At 43.8% G+C, this 11,057-nt stretch overlaps 1 protein-coding gene across 3 annotated transcripts in view; it reads left to right on the top strand.

Moving 5' to 3' along the window:
* The first annotated feature begins 3,142 nt into the window (after positions 1-3,142).
* The window catches only part of LOC307236376 (discoidin domain-containing receptor 2-like), a 45,335-nt gene continuing 37,420 nt past the window's right edge, over positions 3,143-11,057 (top strand). For all 3 annotated transcript variants that reach the window (XM_080008774.1, XM_080008775.1, XM_080008773.1), the window contains exon 1: positions 3,143-3,290. The gene's annotated coding sequence lies outside the window, so the exon portion shown is untranslated. The remainder of the gene's footprint in view (positions 3,291-11,057) is intronic.

Below are 11,057 nucleotides of genomic sequence, written 5' to 3'. Positions count from 1 at the left end.
GAAAAGATAAATGGCAATACACAATATAGCTCAAAGTTAACTAGAAGATGGGAAAAAGTGCAAATCTACAATAAACCTAACAATCAACAGTAAAATAAATAAAAGGCAACATATAATAAACCTGTTGATAAAAAATACATATAAACTTTAAAATTAACAAAAAATAAATTACCTTACAAAATAAACAAGAAAATGTGTCAATGTACCTAAACACTAAAGTAGAGGATGAATACATATGACATGTACAGTACACCTAAGAAGTTAACAAGAAAATGAACCTAACGATAAACAATGACCAAGAAACCTCATGATACACATTAAATATAAACCTTTATTCTGATAAGTAAATTCACATATACAAGGATTGTGTCATGGTGAGGATTGGTGCATTTCTCTGCAGACAATTTGTATTAAAAGATACAGAAGATTAGAAGAAGAATAATTAAAAACACAAAACAGAAATAGTCAAATATATAAACATAAGTATATAGAACCATCGTGAAGGGCTGAAAGGAACAACAACACTGACAGCTGTTATGAAAAGCCCACTAAACCCTGTAAAACGTCCACCTTTCGACACCCCATCGATCCCAAATCCAAAAGTTTTTGCAGAATTCCTCCAGACTGAACGCTCTGTTTTTCTCATTAGGCCGCCCTATACTTTTCCACTTTTCCGAAAAAAAATGCATATGGTGGTTCGAGCATGTGCTCGCCGTGATTCAACCCCAATTAAACCATTCCACCCCCCCCCATGTCTTCTCCAATTCCACATCCGCATGGACCGTCATCACGATCTGACTGACTCCTTCCCTGCACCTGACTCACACTTGACTCCACCAGCCTGTGGTTTAACGTCATCGACGTATCTGAGTTTGAATTCAGAGGTCAACGTTTGTTCAGCCAGAGAGGTTGATGGAGTAATAATTCAAAGTTTTAAGGTCATGCTGTCATGCACCGTGCGGCACGGATTGCACGGTGCCCTGTTTTCTTTTCTTTCCGTCAGGAAGCTGAGTAAGATAAATACATGATCTAAAATAATAACTTTTTTCACACTCACCGTGTGGCCCCTACCCTGGTTGTGCCCTCCCCATTTGTTGTGGCCCTAAACAACCGCATAGACACTACACGGGCTGGTGCTGCTCTTAACAGCTGGTGATGCAAGACTCCCAAGCCATTCGCTCATAGCGATGAACTATTTACACTTTACACTTTTCATTCCATAAAAATAAATCATTTTGACACAATTTTATGATTCTTTGGGGGATTCCAATCACAAGTCAGAGCCAAGACGACTCCTCTGACATTGACGGCTCAGGGAGTCGTCCCTCACTCACCGCCCGTTACACCGACTGATCCAAACGGAACGAGGAGTCCGAAAACCGAACGACTCTTTTTACCGAGTGACTCCTCCAGAACCCAATCGCAAAAAAAGAGTCGAGCCTCTCGTCCTTCCTAATCGTTGTCACTTTCAGAGTGAAACGTAAGCTTGTTCTGATGAACACAGGGTTGCTGTTCTGCGGGAACTGACCGATTACATGAATTCATGCAGCCTTGCAATTTAGGTCTCGCAACACAAGAGCTGGTTTCCATTATTTATGTACTCTAAGGGGAACCGCATCTTGACTCTCATGATGTCGCTCATAAAACGATAGAAAACAATAATTAGGCACAGTACAGATTGTCCACAAAGGGCTGGAGACATCACCTCCGTGAAAGGCCCTTTTCAAGAAGGAGAGAGTTCTTTCTGGAGTCCAGGCCTTAATTGAAACCTTATGTGTAGCATGTGGAATTCTGGGATGTTGGCATTCTCCCAAGAATCCTCAGAATGCGAAGTCACCCCCCCCCCTCTCTCTCTCCCTCTCTTCCTTTCGCTCTCTCTCTCCCTCCCTGTCTCTCTATTTCTCCCCCCTCTCTTTCCCTCTCTCTCTCCCCCTCCCTCCTCATCGCTCTCTCACTCTTTTTCTCTCTAATTTTCTCTCTCTCTCCCTCGCTATTTTTCCCTCTCTTGCTCCCTCCCCCCCTCCTTCCTCATCTCTCTCTCTCTTTCTCTCTAGTTTTCTCTCTCTCTCTCTCTCTCTCTCTCTCTCCCTCCCTCTATTCCCCCCCTCTCTCTCGCTCTTTTTCCCTCTCTTGCTCCCCCCCTCATCTCTCTCTCTCGCTAGATCTCTCTCTCTCTCGCTCTCTCTCTCTCCCGCTAGATCTCTCTCTCTCTCTCTCTCTCTCTCTCCCTCTCTCTCTCCCCCTCCCTCCTCATCGCTCTCTCACTCTTTTTCTCTCTAATTTTCTCTCTCTCTCCCTCTCTCTCGCTCTTTTTCCCTCTCTTGCTCCCTCCCCCCCTCCTTCCTCATCTCTCTCTCACTCTCTTTCTCTCTAGTTTTCTCTCTCTCTCTCTCTCCCTCCCTCTATTCCCCCCCCTCTCTCGCTCTTTTTCCCTCTCTTGCTCCCCCCCTCATCTCTCTCTCTCTCTCTCTCTCTCTCTCTCCCCCGCTAGATCTCTCTCTCTCTCTCTCTCTCTCTCTCTCCCCCGCTAGATCTCTCTCTCTCTCTCTCTCTCTCTCTCTCTCTCTCTCTCTCCCTCCCTCTATTTCCCCCCCCTCTCTCGCTCTTTTTCCCTCTCTTGCTCCCCCCCTCATCTCTCTCTCTCTCTCTCTCTCTCTCTCTCCCTCTATTTCCCCCCCCTCTCTCGCTCTTTTTCCCTCTCTTGCTCCCCCCCTCATCTCTCTCTCTCTCTCTCTCTCTCTCTCTCTCTCTCTCTCCCGCTAGATCTCTCTCTCTCTCTCTCTCTCTCTCTCCCCCGCTAGATCTCTCTCTCTCTCTCTCTCTCTCTCTCTCTCTCTCTCTCTCTCTCTCTCTCTCTCTCCCTCCCTCTATTTCCCCCCCCTCTCTCGCTCTTTTTCCCTCTCTTGCTCCCCCCCTCATCTCTCTCTCTCTCTCTCTCTCTCTCTCTCTCTCTCTCCCCCGCTAGATCTCTCTCTCTCTCTCTCGCTCTCTCTCTCCCCGGCTAGATCTCCCTCTCTCTCTGTCTCTCTGCTTTTCCTCTTCGCAGGGCTGTCTTACATCAGCCCGGTCTCGGAGAAGAGAAGGCACGTGACAGAAAGGAAAAGCTGGAGAGACGGAGGCGCAGGTAGAGACAGACAGACAGACAGGCAGGCAGACAGACAGACAGGCAGGCAGACGGACAGGGCCTGGATTGAGTCTCTCCGGCTTTTTTTGGACAAAGGGGGAACGTCACTGGATTGTACTCCGAGTCCGTCAGCGACCGAATGGTCTGAAAGAAGAAGCTCTCAGAAGTAAGTGGAAGCTGCTCGTCGCGCTTTTCCAAACAAGCGTCCGCGCGTCGCTTGGAAAGCTCCGCTTCGACTCCCGCGACGCGCGTCCGTTTGTTCGTCGCCGCTTGGAGCCGTTTGTCGTTGTGCATCCGAAGGTGTCTTTGTCCCATTTGGGGTTTTAGGATCTGCCGCCGCTGCTGTGATCACGACCTCCATCAGTCCCGGGCTCCGTAGTCTGTGCTGCACCGAGGTCGGCTTGAAACGCCTTGAGATGCCCCCGACACGGGCTCCAGCGCGACCACAGTGTCCCCAGGTGGGAACTCCGGAGTCTGGACAAAAGTTCGACCCGCGCCGGATGACCATGAATCCATCTGACGATAGAGTTAGCGTTTCACCTCTTGAACGGTTCATCCCTTTCGTGATAAACTTTAGGTTTCATGTGTTGATGATGTCCTCCGTCATCCGATCTGCTTCCATCCCTCCTGGGGGCTTTGTCTCGTTCGCCTTCACCTTCATGACACGGTCATTGTGGGACTCGTTTTTTGTTTTGCTTCAAGCTCAGACTCAGGGGGTTTCAGCTTTGTGATGTTTGTCCAAAAGCAATTTTCCGATCACTCATTAAGGGTCGATTTAGTCAATCTGGGGCCAATTGTTTCGAAGTGAAGAGCAGGGCCCAAGGCCCCAGGGTGGCCCCTGTATTCTGTTTGAAATTGTGGAAGACTTGATTGACTTGGGTATTTAACTTGCGAATGTGTTGTAATTTCTAAGAGATGGACAACTGGGATAGTTGGGAAAACATTTTTATTATGGTTATTTATTAATAATAATTTATTGTAAGCTGCATAATAATAATACTATTAATTATTAATTATTATTATTATATTATTAATGGAAGGCGTCAAAGTTAGTCTACCTGAAATTTTGTCGAAGGCTTTAGTGAGTGAAAAGTGGGGGTCAGGGCCCGAAGCAGGACGCTGTCATCCCATGATTCCTTTGATTTCAGACTGTGGAGAAGCGGCGTGTCCTCCGGTCCGTTGTCGTGGAGGTGTCGTGTAGGAGCGTTCGTGTTACGTAGGTGCTGTGCAGGCACGTCCTGCTGTGGTGTGTGTGAGAGCTGGACGTCCACACAGACGACAGAGGCCTCTTTCTTTGTGTTGGACATGGACACTCTTTGATAATGTGTTCAGCCCACGAGCTCACCCCAAAAATCACGGGGTACGGACAATATCCTCACCGGAGACAGCAGACTGAATCAATAGCAGAATCAATGTGTGTGTGTGTGTGTGTGTGTGTGTGTGTGTGTGTGACCTTGACCTCTGTGAAGTCTCTTGCACTCTTTGTTAGTGGCGTAGTTCCCAACCCCAACCCTGGTTTGACAGGAAAAGTTGACAAAATAAAGATGAATCAGTTTGTCAGTTTTATATTTTAATGGTTGTGTGTGTGTGTGTGTGTGTATCAGACTGAAGACTGACAGACTGAGACAGACAGACAGACAGAAGGACAGACAGCGAGACAGAGAGAGAGAAGCCTGGTTGATAGTCGCATAAGGACATAAAGGATGTCATTGCGGAGCTCACTACAGCGCAGAACGGCGATTTTCTGTAATGGTGCGTACCTCCCAATTTTGGAACTTTGCACTGTGCGCTTCAGGTAATTCAATATGGACGAATTCTGAAGTAAGGTCATGCGAAGGGGTCCGCAGGTACAATCTGTGCCGCCCATCTAATGCATGACCACAAAAATAACCAGATGGTGTTAACTTCACGGAAGGAGATAGCGCTGTCTCTGTCCAAAGATCTGGACTATTTAATACCTCTGGACTTCTTTGTAATGTTTATACCAACAATTTACACAAACCAATTACTATGTATAAAAAATACAATACAAATACAATAAATATACATACACTTAACACTTTCCATTTGTATTGTATTGCTCTTTTCTAGTTATTCTCTTTATTAAACATTCTTGGTAATGTTTACAGCTGTTCTTTTAGTTTCCTCTGGTGGTTTGAGCACAGCGCCCCCTGTATCTACACAGTAACTCGCAACTATACACTAATGAGCCACAACATTAAAACCACTGACAGGTGAAGTGAATAACATTGCTCTTCTTGTTCCAATGGCACCTGTCAAGGGGTGGGATAGCAAGTGTGAGGATCTGAGCGACTTCGACAAGGGCCAAATTGTGATGACTAGACGACTGACGCAAATCTAGCCCGTCCGATCCCACAGAAAAGCTGCTTTAGCACAAATTATTGAAAAGTTAATGCCGGCTAATATTGAAAGGTGTCAGAACACACAGTGTATCGCAGCTTGCTGCTTATGGGGCTGCATGGTTGCAGACCGGTCAGAGTGCCCATGCTGACCCCTGTCCACCACCGAAAGCACCTACAATGGGCACGTGAGCGTCAGAACTGGACCGTGGAGTAATGGAGGAAGCTGGCCTGGTCTGATGAATCACGTTTTCTTTTACATCATGTTGATGGCCGGTTGCGTGTGCATCGTTTACCTGGGGAAGAGATGGCACCAGGACGCACTATGGGAAGAAGGCAAGCCGGCGGAGGCAGTTTGATGCTCTGGGAAATGTTCTGCTGGGAAACCTTGGGTCCTGGCTTTCATGTGGATGTTACTTTGACATGTACCACCTACATAAACATTGTTGCAGGCCAAATACACCTCTTCATGGCAACGGTATTCCCTGATAGCAGTGGCCTCTTTCAGCCGGATAATGCGCCCTGCCACATTGCCAAAATTGTTCAGGAATGGTTTGAGGAACATGACAAAGAGTTCAAGGTGTTGACTTGGCCTCTAAATTCCCCAGATCTCAATCTGATCAAGCATCTGTGGGATGTGCTGGAACAACAAGCCCGATCCATGGGGGCCCCACCTCGTAACTTACAGGACTTAAAGGATCTGCTGCTAACGTCTTGATGCCAGATACCACAGGACACCCTCAGAGGTCTTGTGGAGTCCATGCCTCCACGGGTCAGAGCAACACAAGGGGGACCTACACAATATTAGGCAGGTGTTTTAACTTTGTGGCTGATCGGTGTATGATTGTGCTCTCTGGTAGTGCACGCGCCATGAGCCGCACAGCTTGCTTGCAGCGACTATAACAGAGCTTACGGAGCCTTGAGACAGACAGACAGACAGGCAGACACACAGATAGTGAGAGAGAGAGACAGAAAGAGAGATGAACAGACACACAGACAGTCCAGTGGAGGCCCAGAGTGTTTTATCTCGGCGTCAGACATTATTGGCCCCGCTCTTCAGGGCCCGGAGCATAACGTGCACACTCACGTGCGCGCTCCCATCACCCGCCGCAGCAGAGGCTGTAATTTCATCCCCAAACCCAGCTCAGTGTGATGGAGTCCAAAATCTGGGGTTGGAAGAAATACTTTTACTTCAATTGAAAGTGCAAATACACTAAAGTGGAATTACTCTAGTGAAAGTGAAAGTACCACATTGGCATTTCTTCTGAAGTAAAAAGTATAAAAGTAGTTGCTCTTAAACGTACTTGAGGTATTGAAATTGTTGAGCAGTTGATAGATACAGTGCCTGATTCTTCTTTGCTTTTGCTCGCTTTTCATGATTGATACATGAATATGCAACTGTGTTAGAAATACGTTAGTAGTCGAGTAAAAAGTAAATATATATTTGCTATGAAATGTGGTGGAGTAAAGTCTCCGAATCCGAATATACTTAATATACTCTCATGTAGACATTCATTCTATATGGGCAGTCATTTTCGACCAGAAACACCAGATATGTACAAAGTGTGAACCGCACTTTTAAATGAAAGCCGTTCATTAGCTAACCATTCATTTTACATGCTCAGATTCTGAGTGTGGAGGATGCCTTGGGATGAAAGAAACCATATGAATGATGAAGGTGATAGGTAGATAGATTAACGAGAAGCAAAAACAAAGTATAACTACTTAGTTACTTCCAGCAGAGAACCAGAGCCGCCCCAAAATAGCATCGTTTCGGTGATTGCCGTCCCTCAAAGGGCTCCTTGTTGGCTTTTCTGCTTCCCCACTCGCTCTTGACCTTTGACCCCTGAACCCGCAGCTCCGGGTGGGGGGTGGGGGGGGGGGGGTGCTAAACTAAACATCAGAGTAAACTGCACCGTTTCAGTCCAAAACCTGAGGTTCAACCTGACGTCTTATTTGTTCAAGTACATCGTTTTTGGCTTTCTTTTTTTACCTCTTTTTTCTTTTTTTTCTTTTTTTTCTTTCTGACCAGCGGGAAAAGGGGAAGTTTTGCCGCCGCAAAAATTCTACGATGCATTTGAAGAAAGTTCAGTCCATCTCAGTGAAGCATTTGTACACACACACACACAGACACACACACACACACTGACTATGACATTCTGTCATAATTTATCAAATATCTTTGATTATAACCTTCACAGCAGAACTGTCATCTCTGTCATCTCATACATTCTCTTTCGTGGGTTTTTTCTCTCTCTCTCGCTCTCTCTCTCTCTCTCTCTCTCTCTCTCTTTCTCTCACACACACACGGTGGCACAATAATAGAGCATGAAACTATAAATAAATATATAAAAGCCTTATTTTATATATATTGCAATAAACAATACACCTAAAATAAATAAATGCAGTAAACCTCTGTATCAACTTTTCAAAGTGTAAATAGCATAAATAAAGTGTAAAGTGCAAACACACAAGCAGACGACAGTAAAATTAAGTAAAAAAGGAGACACATTCACATGGTTTTCACACATAATTCAATTACACTCGGTATGAAGGAAACAGAGTTGGATACTTTTCCATGTCACGCCTCGTGATATTCCTATGCAGGTTCGAGCATCGCTTTTCAGCGATATGTAAATAAATAAATAAATAAGATAAAAAGAAATATCTGTGCACTGAAGATGAATAGCTTTCATTTTGAAAATGCATGAATGTGAACACGTTCCCATTTTGAGATTTTTTTTAACCTTAGTCTGTTTACACGCCTCCACCTGGACCTGGTTTTTTCTCTCTCTCTCGCTCTCTCTCTCTCTCTCTCTCTCTCTCTCTTTCTCTCACACACACACGGTGGCACAATAATAGAGCATGAAACTATAAATAAATATATAAAAGCCTTATTTGGCTAAAGTATAATGAACTGCTACTGGTTTGAGGAAGTTTTACTTGATGGGATTTACAAAAATAATATATATATGAGACAGGAATAATCGTATTGTCTTGAAAAACACTCCATGAAACAGAAGTATTGACAATTCGTCTTTTTAAGTGGAGAACATCAAAAGTGGAGAAATTGCTTTTTTAACAAAGTCATTTGGTGGATCAAAAATGTTGAAAAAAGCTAGTTTAATAATCTCACATTCACATAATTCACATTCCATTCACATTCAATTCCGGACCAGTCTATTTATCCTGGTAGAGAAAAGCATCTATTGTTGTTTTTCTCATTTTGTTCTTATGTTGTTCCATTCATTCGGCAGAGTGTTTCCGAGTGGCGCACACTGGAAAGAGAGCTCTGCTTTAACAGGAGGAAATACAAGAAGAAAAAAAAAGTCCTTTTCTTGGCTTGGGCCTGAATGTTTCCAACGGTTAAAGCCCTGCTGCTTGATTTAACTCTGTCAGCGCAGCCGGAAAGTTGAGGCTCTGGGATTTCGATCACGAGAGGTTTTTCCGATCGAGGTGCGAGGCCGAACTCCCTCTCACGTAGGACGGCGTCGGGTTTGCTTTGACTCCATAATGAACGAGGAATTTTAACCATTGGAAATCTGCTCGGGACATTGCAGGTGGACGGTGAACACCAGGATTAGACTTTCTGCAGGTGAAGGTTCGGCCGGTCCCTGGAGGCCAGTTAAGATCGGCTGGTGGTCCGAACAAATCTTAACGAGGGCCCCAACGAGGGCCCTAACAAGGGCCCTAACTGGCATCCGAACAAGGTCTCTAAGAAGTGTTCCAAAGAGCTTCCATGTTGTGGGTGAATAAATTCACCTCCAGAACCTCTTCTTCACTAAACCAGATAAACACACAGTTTTACTCACAAACCTGTACTTTAATTGAACTTAACTACACATTATATGGATCAGTATGATCGCAGAGTTTGTAAAAGTACGTTTTGAAGTTGAAGCCCTTTCACGTTCATCTGACCTGTTAAAAAGTTATTTAATGAGAAAATAAAACTCCACAATTTCAGTTTATCACTGCCCTCATTAGCTCTGACCTCTTGGAATACAGGAAAACCAAGATAGATTACTGTTATTGCCATTATTATTCTTATTCTTATTCTTATTCTTATTGTTGTTTTTGTTATTATTGTTATCATTGTTGTTGTTATTATTATTGTTGTTATTATTATAATTGTTATTATTATTGTTATTATTATTATTATTATTATTATTATTATTATTAGGGGTCTAACCCTACTGTTATTGTTTGGGGGGAAAATTCTCTGAATCTCGAAGCCTAAAACTATCTGGAACACCAACTTCAGCATAACACACGAACACGGTTGCGTCATTTTTGAACCGCGCTGTCACAAAGACATCGTGGTTGAAGTTTCATCCAAATCGATCGACTTACGGCACAGATATTAGCCAAAAACCGACAAAATTTTGAGCGATTTTAAAACAGACGAGTCAGTACGTCTGACGCCGAAATGTGTCCAACCCTGCTAAAACGGATGAGGTGTCATTTAAACCAGTATTTCACAAGCATCTCGTGGTTTAAATTTCAACCAAATCGATCCACAAACAGAGCAGGTATTAGTGAAAAACCGAACACCTTTGACCCGAAATATTAAGTTGGTCTTGGTTAACTGACACGACACACGTCTTATTCTAAATTGAACAATATGAGCGTAACAGTAAGACGCTTCATGATGTCATCATATTATTTACTATAAATGTATAGATTCCGATTGAAAATGTCCAGTTGGACCGTGTCCAATGTGTGGCGTAGACTCGGTCACTCTGTTGTGTGAATAAAGAAAAAAAAATTGCAATAAACAATACACCTAAAATAAATAAATGCAGTAAACCTCTGTATCAACTTTTCAAAGTGTAAATAGCATAAATAAAGTGTAAAGTGCAAACACACAAGCAGACGACAGTAAAATTAAGTAAAAAAGGAGACACATTCACATGGTTTTCACACATAATTCAATTACACTCGGTATGAAGGAAACAGAGTTGGATACTTTTCCATGTCACGCCTCGTGATATTCCTATGCAGGTTCGAGCATCGCTTTTCAGCGATATGTAAATAAATAAATAAATAAAATAAAAAGAAATATCTGTGCACTGAAGATGAATAGCTTTCATTTTGAAAATGCATGAATGTGAACACGTTCCCATTTTGAGATTTTTTTTAACCTTAGTCTGTTTACACGCCTCCACCTGGACCTGGTTTGGAAACCTGATGCGGATTTCATACGCTCCCATAAAAATAAAATATGTGTAATGCCACGTTACGGCCATGAGAGGAGGAATAAGAGCTGAGTGATTGAAACCACATGTGGCTGCTTGTGATGCGGAACATATGGATGCACGCACACACACGCACACACACGCACACACACGCACACACACACACACACACACACACACACACACACACACACACACACACACACACACACGCACACACTGAGGGCTGTTGGGAAAGGAGTATCACTGTGAGGAAAATGCAGTTGTTGTTTTTTTTGCACCTCAACACAGTTGACATCTTGGCATCAGAATCTTTTAAATTTATTCTATTGATGTTGTTTGGGTCTCACTAATTGGAGCTTCTGTGTTTTAAACAGG

The sequence above is a fragment of the Zeus faber genome (assembly GCF_960531495.2).
Source record: "Zeus faber genome assembly, chromosome: 1".
NCBI lineage: Eukaryota > Metazoa > Chordata > Actinopteri > Zeiformes > Zeidae > Zeus > Zeus faber.
This window is presented reverse-complemented; position numbering and strand designations above follow the sequence as displayed.